The sequence below is a fragment of the Nyctibius grandis genome, chromosome 9, assembly GCF_013368605.1.
Source record: "Nyctibius grandis isolate bNycGra1 chromosome 9, bNycGra1.pri, whole genome shotgun sequence".
NCBI classification, from domain to species: domain Eukaryota; kingdom Metazoa; phylum Chordata; class Aves; order Nyctibiiformes; family Nyctibiidae; genus Nyctibius; species Nyctibius grandis.
In genome coordinates, this window is record NC_090666.1 from 40,253,980 (window position 1) to 40,276,864 (window position 22,885).

The window sequence follows — 22,885 nt, forward strand, 5'->3', positions numbered from 1 at the left end:
GTGCCTGGTGGTTGTTAATAATTCATGCTTCATGTGAAAAGAAAATTGATCAGAAGCATCCTGGAGAGACCAATCCATGCTGCCTCCACAATCAGCTGAGACAGAAACTAAATACAAGGCACGTACTGAAAGATATTGCTGAGAACAACTGCACGGACCCATCACAAGCCAAGCGGCATGGCTGGCGAGGGGTGTCAAAGGGAAGAGCAGCACGGTGTCCTTTGAAACCCGGTCATGGAGACAAGGATGTGGGAAAAGATCCTGCGGCGAAAAGTGGTCAAAAGTTCTTACAAGGAGGACGAGAGCAGCTCCATTTCCTGAAGGCAGCACTCCAGATCAAACAGTCCTTTGAGGAAATGTTCAAAAAAAAAAAAACCCACCTCATCCTGGGATGAGGATGAGCTCCAGCACCTGGGGCTGGCTGGGAGGTCAAAGGAGGAGCACTGGGGGACGTCTGTAGATGCTGAGGCTGAGGCTGTGCCGGAGCAGATGAGATGGACCTGTTCTGTCAAATGTAAGAGTTTATATTTTCTGCTAAAAGAAAAGTTCAGAAATAATTCCCAAATGGAATTTGGGAAGTGTTTACTGAGCTTTAATTTCATCCTTTGTTTTCTCTGTGCTGTTCTTCCATTTAAAGTAAATTCTGTTGCGTTAGAAATCACACATATCTGACGCAGAAAGAGAAGGATTTCACAGTCTCTAAGGAAATGTGCTGAAGGAAGGTTTTCTGGCTATTCAGCTGGGAATGGAGCCTCCTGCCCATGTGGCCACCACAGAGGGAGCCCTGGAGAGGGCTGAAGGACTGGTGTGAAAGAGGGTACACGGAGGCCACTGCAGGCACCTGCCATTTCTGGACGAGTTTCTGTTTTGAGGTGTGTGCTCAGTTTGGATAGGTAAGCCATCACGTACTGGTAGAGTTTTTTTCTCAGATCTCTACATTTTTTAATTGCTACACATGAATAAGCACATAAATTAATGCCAGATGTATTTCTTGTCTGCATAAGTGTGAGCTATATAGATATATACATGTACAAATTTTTGTGTAGTTATCAGTCTTGGTATCCTACTTGTTAAGGTAATTGTGTCATCTAAATCCTGTCATACTTGCTTCAAGACAGATTCATTAACTGTTCCTATTACCCTGGCATCAGAGCACCTATTTCATTGAGCTAAATCCAGAATAAATCCCTTAAGTTCCCAGGTTCTTTCACCATTCTTGTGAGATGCTTACACTCAAAGAAAAATGAGATATCTGATGCTGAAAAATACAGTTAATTATTATGGTATACTGAGGCAGAATAACTGAATTAGGATACTTGTACAGATTATTTTCTATATCTTGGCATGAGAATTGATGCTGACCGTATTCCATGAATACTGCTATTATCATCTTTAGTGGTTTTTTTAATATATATATTTTATATGCATATATGCTTCCAGCATATCAATCTATATGAGGCAGGACCTCTCTAGTAGCACTGTCAGGCTGCACGTTGCTCTCCTCCACAGCCAGGGAGAGTGAGAGGAGAGGAAGACACTATGGATGCTCCAGCTAACAATCTGTCTATTTATTTAGGCATCCAAATTAACAAAAGGAAAAAAAAATCCTTTGTAATAATGTTCCCCTATACATTACTGAGTAGCTGAACATCAGGAGGTGTTTGACAGCCTTCATGACAGATGCAAAGGAGATGTCATTTTGTTACCTAGGTAAACAGATGACATTGTACATAGTTTGTCTGCTTCCTAATATCACTCTCATCTTTGTGATATCTGGGTACTGTAATTTGTACAACCTAGTTTTCCTCACCCTATCATCTGGCTGTTTTTAAATAGTGGACTATGATACACAAAAACCAAGCCAAAAATGGATTTTAAATTTCCTCATCTCAAGAGAGAAGTCTTCTGACATCCTCAATCAAATATTCCCCAGTATTATAGAGTAGTCTTCACCTATTTGGGGAGAGCAATTTCCCTCTGGTCGTGTACAGGATTCACTCCAGAGTCTGATTTTCCTCTGCATGGGGCTGGAGCACATCTTTTAGGGCACGTCAATGCCGAGAGAACCACTTTCTGTGTGACCAGGGTGAATCTCATGGTGGCACGTTGTGGTCCAAAAACTTTACTGCTCTGGTCCATAAGACACAACAGCTTGGCGTAAAGCAAGTTGGTTGTTTACACCCTACAAGCACTATATGCTAACCACGAAAAATTGTTTTGCTCTTAACCCACCTGCGTGAAGTACTGATGCGGGTCACTGAATCCCGTGTTTCTCTCTCTGTCCCTAAGATGTCAGTCCACGAGGAGCAAACACAGCCTGGGTGCAAGTGACTTGTCAGAGAAATAAACTGCTGCCATGGTTTGTCGGTCTTTGGCTGGTCTGTTGAGAGGCTAGAAGGGGTGCCAAGTTTAAAGCTGTTTCTAATGATTTGCCACTTCGCTGCTGAAAACTGAAGTAAGAGTGGGAACATGTCTGCTTTGGCCAACCCATGCTTGAAGGCTATAGGCACCAAAGTACTTTTTGGCCACTGTTGATTCATTTTCTCTATATTCCAAGGGTTTTTATTATTTTTTCTTTTTTTTTTTCTTCCAGATTCAGTGCTTTCTACAGCTTCTGCAGAGTGCCATGTCTACATACTGATTTAGCAAAGGGTACTGCTCTATATCATGCTCCCATGGAGCACACATGAAAGGCAGGAGTACGGGCAGAAGCAGAGCCAAGATTTGTAATGTTTCACTCCTTTACAACATTATGTGCTAGGGCTGCTGGCGCTTTCAGACACCTTTAAACCGTGCATCACTGAATCCTGGAAAAACATGCAGAGATCTCCATTTCCAGGCTTGAATTGTTTCTGTGAAGGTTTATCCTACATCACTACACCCAATGTTCAAATATCCTTCAGGAAGGGCACCCCAGCTCCTGGCTGAGACTGTGGTGGTCTCTGCAGTGGTTTTGCATGAGTTGTCTAGAAAAGAGACAAAGTTTCATGGCCGAGGATTTGTGGGATGAAGGTCTGAGTAAGAGGAACTGTACTTTCCGTTGCGTTACTCTGCCTCGCAGTTCAGCTGGGAGCTTTCACACATCTCATAGGCTGCTTCGAGCCTGTGCAGTTTGCAAAGTGGAAAAAGGAATTGAAGAAGCAAAAATAAATATTAAAGCACGTAAGAATTAAATATCACCTATTCAAATAGCAATTATGCCGTTGAAAACAAGATCACCACACCTGTACAAGAAAAGACAAGCAAGCCCAAAACATCTGTTTGGATCCACCTGCCAAGCACCTGTTCCGCTGTTTCAATGCCATTTGATTGCTGGAGATGTAGAGGCTCTTGTGAGGTAATGAGTGATTTTACATTATGCATGATTGAAAACAGGTGTTCTAATGCTGTACAATTCTATGCATGAATAATTCAGTTTGTTTAGAGCAAGATCTTTAAAAGAAGTATGGTCTTTATTTTTTGCATAAATATTAAGGTTATTCTCCGCAATGTATGGTGGCTGGTCTTTTCAGCAGGCTCACTGATGACCATTTTTGTATAATTTTATGGGTAGGAAATAACACTGTGAAAGGTAAAAAGAAAAAAATATACCTAAAGCACATAAGCAATGAAATTGAAAGGTTTCTTTAGCAAGGAGGGGGAAAAAAACCTGTCACTGTTTTAAAGGAGAAAGCCAGATGACTTTTGGCAAAGCCTGCTTCTCAACACTAACAAAACAGCCCAAGAGCTTAATTATATAGAGGGGTGAATGTGACTCAGGGATAAGTAAGAGCTAGTCCATCTCTTGGTCTGAATTCCAGCTGAGTCTGAATAGGTTTAAGAATTCAGGTTGTTTTTTTCTCTCTCTTTTTCTTCATGATTATTAAAAGGTTTCTTGCATATTTGTATGCTTTGTGCTGGTGGAAGATGCTGCAGACTCGGGTCTTTATCTGCAGACCAGTTTCCGTGTTGGGAACTGCGGTATAAATCAGCCCATGCTCCTCACTATGGACAATTCAGTGGCTGTTTGGGATCATCTCCCAAAGATGAGGAAGATGTGGCAGTCCAAACTACAAGAGGCAGCTAAGCTAGTAGCATCCCCTCTGCTTCTTCCCAAGGTAAGCAACACAGCTGACATGGGCTTGTGGCTTCAGACAGGAGAGTTTTGAGGTAGGGTGAGAACTAAACAGACGATGGTTTTTGTGCCACAGCATGTGTCTTATTCCTCCTTGCTTCCTCAGCCAGGGCTGTAATTTAGTTTAGTAACAAGGTTTGTAATTAGTGTCAGTTGTGGTGTTAGGTTCTACTATGGGAATCTTCTGCTGGGAGCAGCACTGAGATCTCCCATGCACTTCCCAGGGAAGGTCTGTCACATTGGCCAGTTCCCTCACTTCCATTGCACCTGCTCCAGCAGGTTCAGGGGTCCACAGCTGATTTGATGCCTGGCTTGAAACAAAGTGCTCAGAGTGTTGCTAGAAGGTATTTCATACCTGATGTGCCAGACTGTGCACCTCCCAGGACAGGCAAGGTTCAAAAGCAGTCAAAGAAGATGCCAGCCCTGCCAAGATATTGTGGTGGACAAAGTAAAATCTTGGTGAGGGTGAAGAGAGTGGAGAAAGTGAGAGTGAACAGAAGTTTTCAGATCTTCCAAATAGTCATGTCCTGTCCGTTGCCATTGATGAGATGATGAAGGGAGAAAAGAGTAAAAGAGAAGAAAGGGAATGATATTACTGATTTGAAAGGAGAAATGAACAAAGAGAAGAGGCTGAAAGCAATTATTAAAGCATCCCGCTGTGCCCTGTGCTAGTTGAAAAATGCACCATGGTGCTAGAATGCCAATATTTAGTTAGACCTGCTGATAGATAATCTGTAAAGGTTTGGATCCAGTGGCCATAGAGATTGGTGGAGTGGGCTTCAGCATGTTTTGTGGGGTCAGGCAATAGAAGGAAGAAAATTTAAGAATCCAAAATAGCCAGGTGTGACTCAGGACCTCACTGGGTAAACGGGGGTAGCTCAAACTCTGTGGCCCACACTGCTCAGGAGACATCAGGTCAGGGTTCCTGCAGGACTTAAAAGCAATGAGTATGACCAAACCTGGCTAAGTATGTAGACATTTAGGGTTTTAATTGAAGTGGATCCATAATATTTCAGTCTTTTATATACAGTATGTTACTGGAGACTATAAATTATAGTTTATAATATCCTATGCGTTCAGCTACTGACAAAGTATCTAAGGTAATCTGACCTGCTTCACAGACCATGAGAATAATCCCCACGTAAAGTGCAAAAGATGAATTACAGCGTTTTACAGAGAGGTAGGGGAATTTGTCTCAACTCAGATCTTGGGTTAATTTCCATGACTGGTGAAAGAATGTTTCACCATGCTTTACTCAAATAAAGCTGGGGAGGTTTATTAGATGCAGCCCTACAGGCCAAGGGATAAACTCTGCTGCCTTTAATGCATTGAAGCCAATGCCCATGCCATCAACAACACGGGTAGTAATCAAAGTGAAGGAAATAAGGGAAGAGATCTCTGAGGGAAGACAAACAGCAAGGACAAAATATCATCAAATGTCTAAAGTGTGGGGAAAAGGTCAGGGTTTTTTTTTCTGAGATGATTAGGAGGAGGAATACATCCTGGTACTTTAAGTCTCTGCAATAAGGAAAGTGTTTTCTTTTCACTGGGAGTTTTTGTTCCTCCCTGTCATAAGCAGAAAATAAATGAAGGCTCATAATTATGCTGGATTAGGACAAAAAATGAAAAAAGATGATGTGGCATCTCTTGGAGATGCTGCTACCTGGCCTCCTGAGGGGTTGTCTGTCCTGGTGCAGATGATGGAAACTCACAGTTCCCACTGAGCAGCTGGGGGAAAGGCAGCATGTCTGCTCCTTCCTGACTCTTTCCCACTAGTTCAAAATCTGTAACAGCGACAAGGAAGGAAGCAAGACTTCCTTCAGGTTGGTGGAAGAATTTCCTAGGGATCTACAACTCTCTCTCTCTTTTTTTTTTTTTTTCCCCCTCTCTTCAGTAACAGCTGTTTTATAAAACTCCTTGTCTGATTGTTTTAAATTAATGTTAAGGGTTACTTTCTGTTTTCTACTTTAAGTCCAGCACATGACTCTCCCAGAGATGCATCCTTCTCTTACCTCGGCAGCACCTTCTCAGTAGCAGTGAGAAAAAGTGCCAGCAGCTCCTCTACCACATTTCTAACTATTTCTATTCCCTTTCTAGGTACCAAGATGACATGCTTGTTCTTGCGGTTGAATCCTGTAAGGGGAAAGTTCGTGCTTTCGTCATATTATGTTGGGTATTGATCTGTGGCCCAGGTCAGGTGCCTGCAGACAGGACAGAAGATTTGGTTTTCTACCTTCATTCCTTTGTGTCACACACCTTTGATGCATGGTGTCAGAAGGAAATGGAGTTTTCCAGAAAAATAGCCCAAAGAAAATCTTTAGAGTTTCTCATTTGCAAGCATACCTGTGCGATCCAGCACTTTTCGGAGGTTTCCAGACGAGGCACTGGAAATATGAATGTGGAGCTCTCTGTTATCTGTGTTGGGTATGAAAATATTTAGTTTCTGAAACCTTTCAAGGGACTCAGGTGGAAGTTGTTCCATATATTGAAAATATGTATTTACCTTTTTTTTATATATACCTCCTGTGATTTATTAAGTAACCGTTCCCCGTCATCTTTACCCTCCAGATTATTTGTCTGTGGTGTCCTTTCAAGAATTAACTAGGATCTGATAAACTTACAGGAAATTTTCCATTGCTGACTGGGAGACCTAATTCTCCGATATTTCTCTCACTACAGCAGACGGGACATAACAAGGTACTTTCTCTAGGTATCAGTAGTCCCATTTCCTAAACCAGTAGTGCACTCCTCCTTATTCGCACTTATAGTCGTGTTGAAACTGTCAAGTGTTGTTTCCACCTCTTTAATTTTCTTCTCGAACAAAATCCTTCACTTCTTTGTATGCAGAGGCTGCTGTGGCCTGGATCTCATCTTGTCTTCTAGTAACATCTTCCAGATTTGTTTTAAACTGATTAGACACTGCTGAAGAATCAGCTTCTCTCCCCCGGACAGTACAAAGCCAAGTGTTGACAGAGCTGGCTCCTGGCCATCAGCTACGTGATGACGCAGCATCACATCTTTTGACAGCCCCGATTTCGTTTGGGGCACTCTGAAACATTCACACACCCTGACGAATTAAAATAAAATAAATTACAGGATGACAGGAGGCTGCAATTAAAAAAGATGTGTCAGCTTGACCAGAGAGTTGCTTTAATTAAAGGACTTATTCTATACGCTGGAGCAAAGAATCTGAAAGTTATTTCTACCCCTCTCATGTGGCTGCATTTTCCCTCTGAATTTTGATTTTGAAAAACAGAAAATGACCTTTTTTATTGGGCTACTGAGGGAAATTATGGGGAATGAGCTGAGTGAATTTAAAATTCTCTCAGTAGGAGTAGGAAATGGGGGAAATACTTGTCCTTCCGTAACTAAATAGCCTCCAGTGCAGTTCAGACAGAGGGACACAAGTTTCTGGTACCTGTCTGAGCACAGAAGTGCATCTAAGTCACGAAGACCACATGTATCGACCCCACCTAGATTCTTTGCTGATGGACCTCACCCTCTCTTTAAGCAAGAGGAGGAAACACAGAAGGTCACAATGCCAAATACTATTTCTGAGGTTCCTTTGTCCCTACAGGTTAATAAAGCTCGTTAAGAAATACAGTGAAATGAAGCAAAGTTAGCTCTAGTGTTTGAGTCTTCCCATCACAGTGTCCTAAGAGATGTCCTGTGGTTTGACACATAATTAATATGTTTATTTATCTTAGCTTGCTTTTTTTTTATAACTACCATCACCATAATAGCCAAATATAAACATTTCATCCTGTTTCGTAAAAGGCCTATGGTCCGTTTTATTGTAACACTGTTAAATTTCCCAGCTCACACCAGTGACATGGAGTAGATGCCTGAAAAAAAAAAAAATCTCCAAAATTTTCTCACCACTTTTGCTTGAGGCAGCGTTATGTTTACACACTTGTGGAAAACGTGCCTCTTTTGCCTCCTTTGAGTGTCGTGGGAACACAAACTGAGGTCTGATCCGGTAGCACTGCTCGATGCTGCCTGGTGCTTCTCCGGGGTCCCATAATCCACCCACGAGGTTGTTTCAGTTTGTGGCATAAAGTTACATGTTGTTTGCCAGTGTCCAAGATCCCAAACACGTGGACAATCAGGCTGGCTCAAGTATTAAAAGCTGACAATTTTTCAGACAAACATAACTATTATTTTTGTTATTTATTCACGTTAAAACATTAAAATGTCCTCATTACTCTAAATTACATCATTTTTAACTTATGGGATGCTCAAGGAATATTTGTAAGAATTATTGGCTTTAGCTTATGCTGTTTGTAGCTCACTTTTTATAGACTTGACTGGTCAGGTAATTTCCACAGTGTTGTTTTTGGCTCCTTAACTGGATGCCATCCAAGTTTACAAAGTGCTTCTACAGAGATAATGGAGCACATTCCAGCATCCTGTGAAATGTCAGCTATATATCTACTGTTAGATGTGTAGTGATAACCTGGATATAGCTGCCAGATGCTGTAATTTCTTGCTTGGGTGTTCCAAACACCCTGAAGATACCAAGACAGTTCTGCGAAAAGAGGGAAAGAAAAAGAAAAGAAAAAAAAAAAGGAGAGTGAGAAAGAGAGAGAAAGTGTCCAAGAACTCCAGTTTGTTGTTCCTGATCCTGGTGCTTACAATGCAGTCTTTACCTCTGTTTCCTTATAAGAAAAGTAAATGCAACACTAGTAATTTACACCAAAGAATGGTAAGTTAGTTGATGTCAGTATGAAACTTGCATTGTAAAAAGTTCGAAATCATTTTTTTGAGGAAATATATAAATCTAGCATTAAAAAAAAAGGAATACAAATGTAACTCTTATCTGAGTCCAATCAGCTGAGAAAGGCACAATGATCATATAAGATTTAGCAGAAGTATAAATTGAAAGTGGCCAATAATATTTTTTTTAAAGGGGCCTACTGGAATAAGTAGATCTCAGAGGTATTTGATTTGGAATATGTAATCTTCTCCTTTGAGGATATTTGTGAAAGTTATTCCTGAATGTTCAGAGGTTTCTCTGCTTTTCATTATCTTTTCCTTTTTTTTTAAGAAGGGCCAGAACTGTACGCATGATTTTCTGTGATACATTCACATGGGAGGTATTCTTGAACTGGCCAAGGACACATCGTTTACAAGAAGGTCCTGTCAAGCATCCAAATGTCTTTGCTGAAGCTTCCATTTTAGATGACCCCACAGAATGTGAGAAAGCTTTCTTTTAGGGGAATGGCATCTTCTAGACAGAGTTATGTCCAGAAAGTCTGCTGTGCTTAACCCATCACTGGAATGCCCAGTGGAGGTAGGAATGATGTATTCCTGTTTTCTCAAGGAAGATGCCAGGAGAGGACTCAAGCCCTTGCTCTGATTTCTTCCTACGCACAGAACTACCTCTCTGGTAAGTAAGATTTACGAGAAGGTCAGCTGGAGGTTTGGGCCCTGTATTCTGGAGAAATCAGAAGAATTTGGGTCATCTTCCTCTCTTGACTTAAAAATAGCTCCAGTTAATGGCATTTGGAAAGTGTATCTCTTTGAGTACAGTCTTCCACTTGTGAAGGGGGCAAAGTTTATAATTTTGGGTGGGGACCATGCGAAAGTTAGCTGGTTCTTTGGGGTTTTGTTTTGACTTTTTTGGATTTGTTCAAACTCAAAAGTCAAAGTGAAACTCAGGGGATGTGAACCCGCTTGAATCAAAACCAAAAAAGTGATGTGCCAGATCTCCCATGAACCAAAAACCACTGGGTTCTCACAGTTCTCGTCCAAAAAAAAAAGCACAAATATAAATCAAATACTGAACCAAGCATCCTCTTTTGCTCCTTGTAGCTTTCATGGAAACAACGCAGAATATTAAATGCTGCTCAGTTTTGCAGCAGCAGCTACCAAAATATCCTGTGATCATTTGATAGCTGGCAGTTAATATCCTGATCTATTCTCTTTAGTCAGTAATCCAGTCCTTTCCAACTAGCACTCTACATTGGCATGCACAGCATAACCCCTTAACATCTTCCTCGGTTGTACAATTTCACAGGGAAGACTCCACGTACAATTCACAGTCCTTTACATTCTTGCTCAAAGAGCCAAGGAGGGAGACGGAGTTGCAATTATATGAAAACTGTGAGCAGTGTGATCAGTACAAAGACAGGACGCCTAGACTGTATATGACAAGCTGGAGTACTGAGAAAATATTTAATGATATTTTTCCCTGTGGTTTACCTTTTTTGAGGACATACTATGGCTCAAAAATGAGAGAATGAAAAAAAAAATTCAATGTTTTGCAGTACCATCACTCAACATGTACCAAACAGTTTCTAAAGCCATAAAAAAGTGCTAGTCATGGAAGAACAGCAAAGGTTTCGTTTGTAACTAAGACACACTAGTTTGTAATAACATGTGTGCTTTTAAATGTTGCCAAGTTGCTGAGGCTATCATTCTTATATACAATCTTTAAATATGTAAGTGTTAAAAAAAACAAGGTAATGTTAAAGAAATGTTAAAAAAAAAGTTTGATCAGATGGTTAAAATCCAGTCAAACCAAAGACAACCTGTTTATGACCTTTCTAGGCTAAAAGCTAAAAATGTCATTTTTTTTTTCCACAAGATTAATTGCCATCACTTTGGGAGTAGTGAGCTGGACATTATTATATGATGTCAATTAATGATTAAAAAAAAGGTGGTTTGCAAATGTAGCACCATAGTCCCTGGTGCATTACATCATTTCTGAAAGATCTTAACACGTGATAAGCAAAGAACATTTTAACCTAAAAGTCTGAGTGTTACAACCTCCTTTTTGTTGTAACACCCTGTGCACAACCTTTTGGCCTTGAAGTCACTTGCAATAAAATTAAGAAGTCAAAAAGAAAAGGAAAAATAACCTCTTAGAAGGAGAAGACACCCTCCTGTTCTGCTGTCTGTTAATGCACCAAAATGAGCCACTATATACATTGGAAAACTTGGTGTTGATCTTAGTATGCGTGCTGTTCTCGGCAAGATCCATCATAAAAATCTCCTGTTTGGAGTCGTAAGGTTGCTGTGATTCAGGTATTATGAACTGTATAGTGCAGTTATCTCTGTGAGAGCACCTTGAAAATTTCATATGCTGAACAAAATCATTACTGCACTTGCCCAGGCTCTGCTTTCCCAGATGGGGAGACAATCATCATTTCTGTGCCTTATTGAATTCACCGAAATATTTAAAAGGGGTTTTACCTATATCTTACATCTCCTTCTGTTATAACCTTTTTTTTTTTTGCAGCAAGTTTGATTTCTTTGTCAATACCATACATAACCTGATCCATTTTCCTAGGAGCTCTTCTCCACTTTTAGTACCAAAACACTGTAGAGGTTCCTTTGTAAATGAATGATATGCATTTAAAATACCTTTGTAATAATAAATACCACATGAACATATGTATCAAGCAAAGGATTTCAATTTTGATGACACTTGCTTCTCAAGAACAGACATTCTGGAAGAAAAAAAACATTGCCAGCCCCAAATTGATTGACATTTGTTTACTTAACTCTCTCTTCTTGAAAGTCTGCACACCTATTTCAACCTTGAACAGTTTCCAACTGTGGTATACTGGAACATTTTTTCATTTATTAAGTTCAGTGTTGCCAACCCAAACAAAGAGTAATCAGTGATGATCCAAGCAGACCAAGCTGTCTAGCACCATACAATGTATCTGCATGCTAATTTTCAAATTCCCTCACATTTCCAGAGAACTAATGGGATCATTTTCATTCTGTTACAGCAACTCAACAGTTACTGAATCACCATCTGTGTTTTCGTTAACCTGAATCAGATATGAATTCTGTTATTGCAAGGTAGAGCAGCTTGTTTAATGATTCTTAATCTTTTCTTTAATTAAATCATGCAGCCAACCTGAAAAATCTATCTTAATGCAAATTAGGAGCTTTTTTGGCATTCGCTTACAGTAATGCACTAATAAGGTTAATTTATGAAGGTTCTCTTCCAGTCTGTACAGATGATATTTGTTCGCTGCATATTTTTAGCATATTGTCCCTTTTTGTAATATTTTAAAAAATAATAATAAAAAAATGGTTATTTTCACTCGCACAAAAGAGGGAGGCTGCGATCTGCTTATTGTTTATTAGAAAGTTAGAGCACAGAAAATGAAAATCAGCCTGTTCCTTCTGTGAGTATCAGGCTATGTGGATGCAAAGGCACAATTCGAGGGCCTATTGAATTAAAGGACCTCAGATGAGCGCTCTCCTGCCTTTGGCTGCTCGAGAAAATCAGGCCTCTTTTCAGATAATCATCTTGAAAATATCAGGGAGATAGTGCATGTCTCTGAACCTTTTTTTTATCCCCCTCATAGGTGTGAATTAATAGTTTAAAGAGTAAATAATTCTTATGAAATAAGCTTGAATACTTGTCTCAGTTGCACAATTGCTTCAGCTCTGGGCTCTGATGATCTCAGTCAAGAAAATCTCTGTCTTTGTGAGCATTCCTCCCAACTACAAAATGAGTTGAAATCTGTTCAAGTTGCTGAGTAGAGAGTAAACTTTTTTTTTTTTTTTTAAAAAAAAAAAAGTTATTTTTCAACACCCACCAGTAAATGGGGACGGAGACTGTGAATTTCGACACACGGTCTTTGCTATTTAATTAAAATCACAGAGGCTGGCTGGAAAGTTTTCAGCAAAGCGATTTTTGCATCGGGAGACTACAGATTCCTGAAATCAGGAGTTCTTTTCATAGAAATTCGCCTGTTCAGACCAGGAATGATTTTCTTTTCAGTTTTGGGAAAGGATTCCTCATCTTAGCTAGCAACTGCAAAAGATCATTTCTCTTTTGCAAGAGGATTGCCCAACAGCAGCAGCAGCGAGGGCAGGCTCAGGGAAGGGGGAGACCCAGCTTAGCCCCTTCCTTACCCTGCTCTAGGCAGTGGCTGTGCCTTGCCCTACCTCTTTCTCTTCCCTTTCTGTCTTTGCAGTTGGACTCACTCCAGGACTGACTCTATCAACTATTTGCATGGCCCGAGACTGAAGCTTTTGCCCAAAGACGAGGGAACTTACCGGAGTTGTGAATCTCTGTGTTTAATTAAAGCAAGTAGCAGGATGGAGCGGTGTTAGGATGGATGATCAAGAGAGACCTTCATTCGAGTTCCCTGTAGTCGAGGACTGGCAACTATATCTCACGCTACTCATGCAATGATTCCTGGCTTGTTAAGTATTCTGGAGTGGCTGGTTTTCTCTGGCTTTAGGAATTCTGCTTTGCCCACTTTCACATGGGTTTTTGCATCCATTGGAATGGGAATGTGCGAGTTTTTAATCTTCCTTTTTCCCCCCCTCAGTTTGGAAAACTGTTTTCCAGCCTTTGGTAGTCCTTCCTGTGTAATATTAACACAGCAAGAATAAAAAGTAATTGTTTTCCTTCCCATTTAATTGTACATACATGTTCTTAAGTATATTACATGCTTTGTTTCATGCTTCATCCGCTGTTAAAATATGCAGGTGAATGAGTATCAGCATAAGACTATTTTAATAGAAATGTATGGTCTCAGACACTATCTTCTCTAAAAGCTACATATATCAAAAAGTAAAAAAACCCAACACACCCAAAACCAAACTAAAATAAAAAAAGCCTCAAAACAAAAAAAATAAGAGAAAATTACTGATACCAAGTTTTGGACCCTTTCCCGGGAAAAAATATAGACAGATCACTTTTTCTCTCCCCTTCAACAACACTTAAGAATACCTGATACACCCCTTACTTCCTTTTAGCAGTGAAAGAAAATGAATATTTGACAGTTTCACCTTAAAAAGCTGTATTGAGGTGATCTTCAGTGTCTTTTTGTTGTCTAATTTTTCTCTTAATTTTCATTGTTTTGCCTTTATTTCATAGAAGGGTGGCCAGTCTCTAAGGGACAGGGTAATACTTGACAGTGACAGTGTTTTCCATACATCATATTACAGCATTTTCTCAGGTATTAGAGCAGCACTGCGCTTAAGTAACAGGAGTTACCAAACTACCTCCTGATGAAGGTACTACATAAGGAATCCCAAGAATTGGAAACTGAACTTCTGAATCATGAAGACCTTTGCTATAAGGCCACCATGAGAAAAATAGGGATGAGACTGTACTATCCAATGGAGACTTGTCCACCACAGAGGAGGAAAGAGAAAGAACATGATCACATTTGACACTAAAAATCTTGCTGGGTTAGTTAGCACCTCACTAAGCAGAGAAATTAAGGCAGGGAGGGCATTCTCATGATGATAACCTTTACCCAGTAACAAGCTTTGCATTTTCCCAAGGCTGAAGACAATTTAGCCCTGACAAATCCAATCAGTGATATGCAGGCATAACCTCCAGAGATAAGCTCAAATTTTTATGATACACAGGGCAAAAGATGGACTGCAGTAGGTCACTATTAAAATATTTACAGTATAGCTTGGCCAGTGCTGAAATGGCATGGTTGGCCTGAAGTCGCATCAAGGTCTCCTGGCATTTGCGTGTTTCCCCCTGGCTTTGTGCAGTAAAGTGTTAAGTTCTCCTGAGCATTTTATGTATTTAAGGCAGTAATTTTAAAATAAAGAACTGCAACCTTAAAGCAAAGCTTCTATTTTGAGAATTTTAAACCATTATTGACTCCTGTCAGATCAGTTTCTAGACTTATTGACTCAAGAAGTAAATATAGACTGAGAGAAAGCGAGGTCAAGTCAATATTTATCTTGCAGATCAATACATTTTGATACTAACCAAAAATTAAGCTCAATAAATGCATATATTATATGCAGCAAGGTTAGGAGAGATCCATTCAGAAAATTTGTCAATTTGAAATTTCCCCACGGAACCCAACCTTTTGGATTTCCATTAGAAAGTCTGTCCCTTTAAGGATGCTTAAGTGACAGTGATCACAATGCCCCATCACCCAACTGAGTCTTCATACAATAGCTGAGTAGCAGCGAAAGAAAAAGGGAAGAAAAATGAAGTGAGAAGAAGTTGGTCATGGGAGCTTGGTTACGGTATTGGAAGGAGGCAGGTCAGTTATGGGAGTTGTATGGGGAGTGAAGCAAATAGGTAATGGAATATATGTTATGTAATATTGTAATGCAAATATGAAGAAAGGATGGAAGAATGTGGAGGTGGACTTGCAAGAAGATATGGTACCAGCTTCTAAAAGATGGCTCAGGAGATTTTGAATTACAACAAGTGGGATGTAGTGGTGGTGTATGTTACGACACCCGGGTTCTCAAACGCTGTAGCAGGTTCCCAATGCAGCCTGGCAGTATGTGGCACCAGAATTCCTGGAGCTGGAAAATACTGTTTGCTATTTCCATGTGTCACCATATCTCTTGTTTGGCTGCACTCCTGTCATGTCAAAACTGCCCTTCTGCCCATGGCCTGGCTATCAAGAGCTGCCAGATGGTCTTCTGGTGCTTGGTGGCCCCATGTCTGGGTGGCCAGTGCTGAGTGCATTGTCTGGCCCTGTTGGGCATTACAGCTCAGCTTCGTGGGCTCAGGCCATTTTTGAAGGTGTAGTATCAGGACAGAGCACAAGTGAGGACAGAGAAGGGGATCATCTCTATAAGAGATGGAAGCTGGACACATCCAGCGCTGCGTGTTGCAGGGTGGTGGTATGAGCACTCGTTCCTCCCTTGTCCCCCTTGTCCCGGTACCCACAGGGCCACGACTGCCCCATGCCGGCGCAGGCAGCGTGGCAGAGGTGAGAGCTTTGCACTACACATGGATCTACTCACCTGCCTGGGGCCAGCCGCAATCTGTCCCTGCTCCATCCTTCCGACACGCTTCCTCTTTGGAGGATGTTTTCCTGAACATCTTTTAAGCTACGAATCTACCCTTTGGGGAAAGACACATGCTTTAGTGAAATGAATTTCAAACGTGTGTCAGGATATATGTGAAACATTTTCAAGAGACCTTTCTCTTTTTTTTTCTCCTTCTCTTTTTTTTCTCTTATTTTTTCTCTTTTTTCCCCTTTTTTTCCTTTTATTTTTTTTTCTCTTTTTTTCCCCTTTATTTTTTTTCTCTTTTTTTCCCCTTCTCTTTTCTCTTCTTTTTTTTTTTTCCCCCTAAACTTCTGAGCACGGCACTGGATGCATTTGCACCCCAGATAACGGCGATGACCTTAGATTTACATAGCGCCTCTCACTCCAAAGGATCTCCAAATGCTTTGCAAATTTAGCACAAGCTGCTCTCCAACACTCGGAGAAATCGCTTCACCTACCACTGGAGCCCAGCCAGCTCCTGCCGAGAGGAGCCCAGCACCTGATTAACAGCACACACGACGACTCAGGGCAGGGAGCGGAGAATACCTTCTCCAAATGAAGCTCCAGGAAGAGTTTAGGCAGGCTGAATGTAATTACCCAAACTGGAATTTGGCCAGAGCACTGCAGGTATGGTGGGTACTTTCCCTGGAAAAGCCGGGAGCGCACGATCAGGAGGAAAGGGCATAAAAATGATTGACTGTTTCTTGCCTTTTCAGAAAACACTCTTCTTGTCTTGTGGCTTATCTGGAAAAAATACACTGGTAAAAATAAAACCTGTGTGTCTATGCAAAAGCCTCCCTTACAGATAATTTTAAAGTGAATGAAGATGATAAAATGATATACTAATTGGTAAAATATGATTTCATTTGAAATAAAGTGGAGAATATCACCAAATTTAGCTCCGCAAATGTAGCAAAGTATATTTCTCATCCAGCATAAAAAGGTGCCATTTGTTTGATATCAGTTTGATGAATTATTAATTTATCACAGATAAGATGACAGCTAATATTAGAACATTGAATTATTAATTTTCAAATGTGGCAATAAAAAAAGCAGAACAAACACAAATTGAGACACATTTTGGGTGTGAGTTGACTTGCATAATCTGAGAAAAAAAAACAAGAGAGATTTACATCTTGCCAAGTAACTGCTTTTACCTTCAAACTTCAGGTAAGACTTTTAGTCTGTCTTTAGAAATAGTATTCCCTGACTGCTCTACTGAACTATGCTTATTGGATGCCATATACCTCCTGTGTCTGTCAGCCAAAACAGGGTCACTATGTAATTTTCTTGTCTGTGGATATAGTTTTTGGAGTACTTAGGCTAAGGAATAATAAGGAGGCATGTGTAACCTAGGTAGAAAAATCATATTTTTTTTTTTTTTTAGGTTGAGCAGGTTGAAAAATGGAAGTTATTTGTAGGGCATAGTAGTTGATTTTGTCTTTTACTCTTCTTTCCTGCTGTTTTTTTTCACCACTGCTTGTCATGTGGCACAGGGTAAATAAGCACTTCAGGGCTTGTTTCCTTAAAACTCTTTCTGTGAGGTTTCAGCCTTAAGAGCCAGCACAGGATTTATTTGGCTCCACTACTGCCCTACAGGCTAATACTGATTTTCCTGTCAAATGTCTCCTTTGCAAATATTCTTCCTTCCCAACTCTCCAAATGAAGATGGGAGCTTTGAAGTCTTTCTTATTCCATGGCAAAACAGTCAACAAAAAATTTCCAAATGTCACACTTTTTTTTGAGAAGCAGACACTAGTGCAATGCTGCCCCTGAACGTGAACAAGAGTTCAAAAATGAGCACAACTTGCATACATCAGGGATGCTGACCAGTATAGGTGGATTTTTGAGAGCAATATTCCTGGGCAAAAGAAGAGAAACAGCTGTCTCTCCCCAAGCTTCGCTGGGAATTAATTCAGCTCAAAGCTGGATTAACTTCTATTTAAAAAAAAAAAAAAAGACCACAAACTTGTATTCCACTGCCACATATGGCGATTATTTAGACTACAAATATTAGGCAGGGCTAGCTGGTCGGGTACTGAAGAGAGACCCATTTAAATAACTTATTTTTATCCTGCTGACAAAATGACGTGGGGGGAGAAAAAGCATCTGTCACACATCTGAGTTTGGAGAGAGACCGTGTGCAGGAGGGTGCAAGAATGCATCTAGTGAGTGACACCGTTGTGCTGATGTCAGTTTTATTATTGCTGTGCTTCAAGTTAAGCAAGTGGTTAAAAAGTGGGAGGTGAGGACTCAGAGCTAGAACACAGGTAGCCTTTAAAATACAGCTTGCATGGGAGGGCCAAAATGCATGCAATATAAAACTCACTTCCACTGAGTGAACCTGTTTTGTGCTTGGATGAATGTTGACTTACTGTGAGTTCACCTGAGAGCTATTGCAGGGGCGAGTAGGTTGTAAATATTCAGATGCTTTGCAGGTACAGTTATCATCTACAGTACAGGTACGATGTGAGTTAAAGATAGCATCTGCTACAGATGTGTGAATACTCACAGCAAAATCCAAAACATTGGCTGAAGCTTTTGCTGTAAATACAGACTCAGATCAAGAGAAGAAGGAAGTTCTTACTGATGGTCTCCCAAGGAACAGGGTGTATTTGCCAACGTCCCTCCTGCAGTGAGGTGGTAGAGAGGCAGCTCCTTTCTGAGGTTCACTTTTCCGTCCACCTCTGCTTCATTCTGTTAACTGTGAAAAAAAAACCCACATTTGCTTTTCTTTTTTTTTTTTCCATTTCAGTGGGGCATTTGTTGGTCACACATCTGCCATGGGAAGAGAAGTGAGCCATGGTTGTGTTTCACTTATTCTTGGTTTACATGTTCATTCACGAGAAATCCTTCTTTTTCCCCAGGCAAAACGAGTAGACTTTGTAATAAGTAAAACCACCCAAACCCAGTTGGTCATATCAGACTGAGTTTCAAGATCTGCCTGCCTGTGTTCAGCCCAAACCCCAGGCAGCTCCTCTCTGGGTTTGTACACTCTGGTGGGCATTACATTACCCATAACACTAATATCTGCCATAGAGCAACTGGTTCCCTAATGGATTCCAAAATATTTTTGAGGGTTCTCCTCTCCCTGACCTATTCTAATAGGAAGAACAGAAAGAATTAAAAGATAACCCACTCTCACCACCTTTTAAAGGTGACTCTTAGTTTGTGGTTTTGAATTTCTCTGGTTTCACACATTGCTGACTATGTTGCTTATTATAAAGGAGTCAGTAAGACACACTTTCTCCCAGTGGTATTTTATTTTGACACATCTCAAATGAAAATACAGCTCATTATTTTATACAGAATTCAAATATGTTATCACCTGGTATTCATGCATTAAAATATGATTCTTTTTTGCTGTAGGTATATGAAAAAGCATAATGAGTTGGTAATAAGCCTATTTAGTAATTTCTTTATGTACTTTTGGTCATCCAAAAATACGGCAAATGTCAGGCTTTTCATATGTCTTTGTGTTCAGAATGCAAGTGCTCTCTTGTCTGGTCCTGTTGTATTCTTTATCTCTGTGGTTTGGCTCTCAAGACGCACATTTAAATTGTCATAAATGTAGTAAAACTTTTCAGGAAAAAACACTCAGATACCTTGTTTATTTAAGTTTAAAAAATATTATTTATCATACCCTGTAAAATACCATATATCAGCCCTCTAGGGACAGGGTAGACTTTTCAAATTGGTCAAAAGCTGAAGCTTTGTACAGGATGCAAATTAGGAGCTTGATTAAAAGAAAACTAGTGTTAAGACTCTTTCTGGTGGAGTTTCTGTAGGTAAAGCAGCAATTCATGCGGGGCCAGCTAAGTAAATCTGTTGTGAACATTTTCACTGTTTCACTTCATGCAATATATATACATAAAGCATGAAATTTTGGCCCAGGTGGGTTTGCCAGTCTGTTGAGATTACCTGATCCAGAAGGTGTCTTAAATTATGGAAACCACAAGGGATCAATACTTCTCAAAACATCTCTGGCACATTGAAAAGATTTTTTTTTCAAGAGAATACTTTTTTTGCAAGGTTTCAATAGTATGCCATCCACATCTGAAAAAGGAGTCCATTTAAGCTTTTGATTAACCAGAACCAACATTGGAGAGGTGGCCCCTGATCTGCACACTTAAATTTCATTCTTGGAACAGGTTGCAGAGGCTGGATTTAAAGTTTGAATTTTGTTTCATTTGCAGTAGAACAGAAAAGCTGGCAAGCTTAGACACTACCAGTGCTTTGTGGAAGCCGACATATGAATTTGTTCTACAAATGTGCCAGGGACACACTGATCCAACAGTTAGATCTCTTCCAGAAGACACAGAGTTAGATCTCTGAGCTTACTTCCAATTCTTTCTTATTACTACCCATTAAAAGAAAAATTCGGCTTACAGAAAACCAGGTAATTAATTACAGCACTGAGTGATATCCCAAGAAGAGCTCCCATCTTCAAAAGTATAAAAATAAATAAACAAACAAGCTAAAATATCCCAATCCTTCAAACAGAGAAGGTCACACTCTTCTCATTGGCTTTGGGGACTTCAGGTTGCAGATGGGTCTTAGGTTTGTATGCTTGACTAAGGTGGGACAGAAGCAACTGAGATGAGCTTTGGTTGCACGAAGGCAGAGAGGGAGCGTCTGTGGGAAGGATGGAAGCGGCAACAGGAGGAAAGAGCTAAGGACACACGTTAACTTCATCTGAGAATAGGTAAGGTAGAAAATCTCTTGAGCGTTGTGGTGGGTAACCCATGAAGACTTATTGCACAAAAGAACCTTTTTAGTCCTTTTTGTCTTTTTTTTTTTGTATTTTAAAAAAAGGCTTAATCCTCATGTATCACGACACACAGTTCCTTTTCTGCACTTCTATTAAAGACAGCTAACGTTAAGGCTTGGTGTCTAAACTATGTTTCTATTCCTGAATCTAACCTGTTGATAGCAGAACATGTCAGAAAAAGAGGTCCCAAGGAAAAACACCATAATAAAGGGAATATATCAATAATAAGGAAATATACCAGTAACAGTGGTATGATATCTTTTATTCTGTATTTCAGAATGGGTCAGAGGAAGCCTGCCTGTCACTGCAAAAGGAAAAGTTTATGAGAATGAACACTGCCAGAAAAAATTGCATTAAAAAATTTCTCCTCCTCTGGGATGAATACAACAATAGGTAAAATTGTTCCTACAAAAAAAAATCAATAATGTGGTGATTTTAAATATGGTGTGAGAATGACGGAAATATGAGCTGCAGAGAGAGAGACAAAGAGGAATGGTATGATGTGTTCAAGCTGGGATGGTGCTTCACACAGCAACAGTTAGAGAGGAGAGGTGGAGGAAAAAAACAGGGAGCTGCTGTATTCTGAGTCATTAACATCAGCACTGTAGTAAGTTTTCCTACAGCACCTTTCATTTACTGTCCTGTGAGGAACTGAATGAAAAGTATCCCTTAGACATGAATGGATACCAGTCTTGTCCTCTTGTTCATCAGTTCCTTCCTTTTCCTGGTAACTCTTCTCCAGCCCAGTCCCTTCCTTTTGTACTTTCCCTTTGCTTCTTTATGGTCCACATGACACTGCAAACTGTGATATTTTTCTTATTGATGATTGTTCTACTGCACAATATAGACTTTTCATCAGATCCTGTAGTATTCCTGAAAATCATACTTACTTTGCCTTCAACCACTTTTTCCTTATATCATGGCAGGTCCAGTTTGCACTTAATATAGCCAGTTTGTGCAGTCCTTGCTGCTGGAGAAAAACTTTGAGTTTATTGGTTTGAAGTCCCTTGGTGTTTTGTAGCTAATTATATTTTCTTCTGGTTCCCAGTTACTCATGATGCTATGGGTGTTCTTCTTTGCATTGTCCCCCACAAACTGGAAAGCCATCTCTTCACGAATGACCTATAGTTTTAATATCACCATAACTAAAGAACAAATTTCTTTTCCCTTAAGTACTGGCACTTGTGGAGCAGGATGCTCTGAGCTTTCGATTTCACTGTGAGGACAAATCCATGATAGGTTGAGTGACACCAGTACCTGCTGTTAGGATTTATCATGCATTGTTTGTATGGTCTGGATGAATAAGCAACATCTAAAATTATGTGGGTTTATTTCATCATTGTAAGATGGTTCTAAGACATCTCGGGCTGCTGAAGGCATCAGGACCCAGCAGGCCAATGGGGCCTGATGCCATCATAGCACCTACTGTATCCTTAACCTAAACCTCCCGTGACCCTGGGCCATTGCAACACTGGGATTCTGTAGGGTCCTTCTTGGCCACCCCGTGTAAGCTCTTGGGGCCATGTTTGCAGGACGGAAGGCTGGTCTTGTACAAAAATTGTTGAGTAAAAGAGCTAGGCTCTGCTGAGCATCAGCTGAGTGGATTTGCTCCTGTTTCTTCTTTTTTTTTTCTGTTACCTTCAAGTAGACATGGACAAGGAATGGCTGGAAGCTGGCCTGCTGCTAGGAGCTGTAGGATCTCAGGGGACGAAGTACCAACCTCCTTACCAGCCTGTCTCTCCAAAGACAACAAAAAGCAACAGCAGTGGCAGAGAGGATGAACAAATTTTTCTTTCCTTCATGTAAACTTGTTCTCTCTCTTTTTTTTCTTTTTTCCTTTCTTTTGCAGTTGCAAATGTTTTGAGAATTCATCATCTTCCCAGGTTGATGGCAGGACCCTTGTGACCCAGTTGTGAGTCATGATTCCCAGCTGGCTGCCTCTGAAGAGAGACAAGAAGTTCAGATGTGCCCCTGATCTCCCACCAGCACGGGCCAGGAACATCTGTCTGCTCCTTCCCTTTCTTCAGACGATCCTGAGGAGGAGGGAGGCAGGCAAGTAGGAATATGAAAAGCGAAGGATCAACTGGCCGTGTTACATTAGCCAACTTAAATAATTCTTCTTGGCTGTGGAAACAATTTTCCCATCCAAAGCTGCTTTTTCTTTTTTCCTTTCTTTTTTTTTCTCCCCCAAACAGGAACAGTTTATTTCCACTTTTGGGCAGGTTTCTTGGCCAAGGGCCAGCTCTCCCCATTGCCTC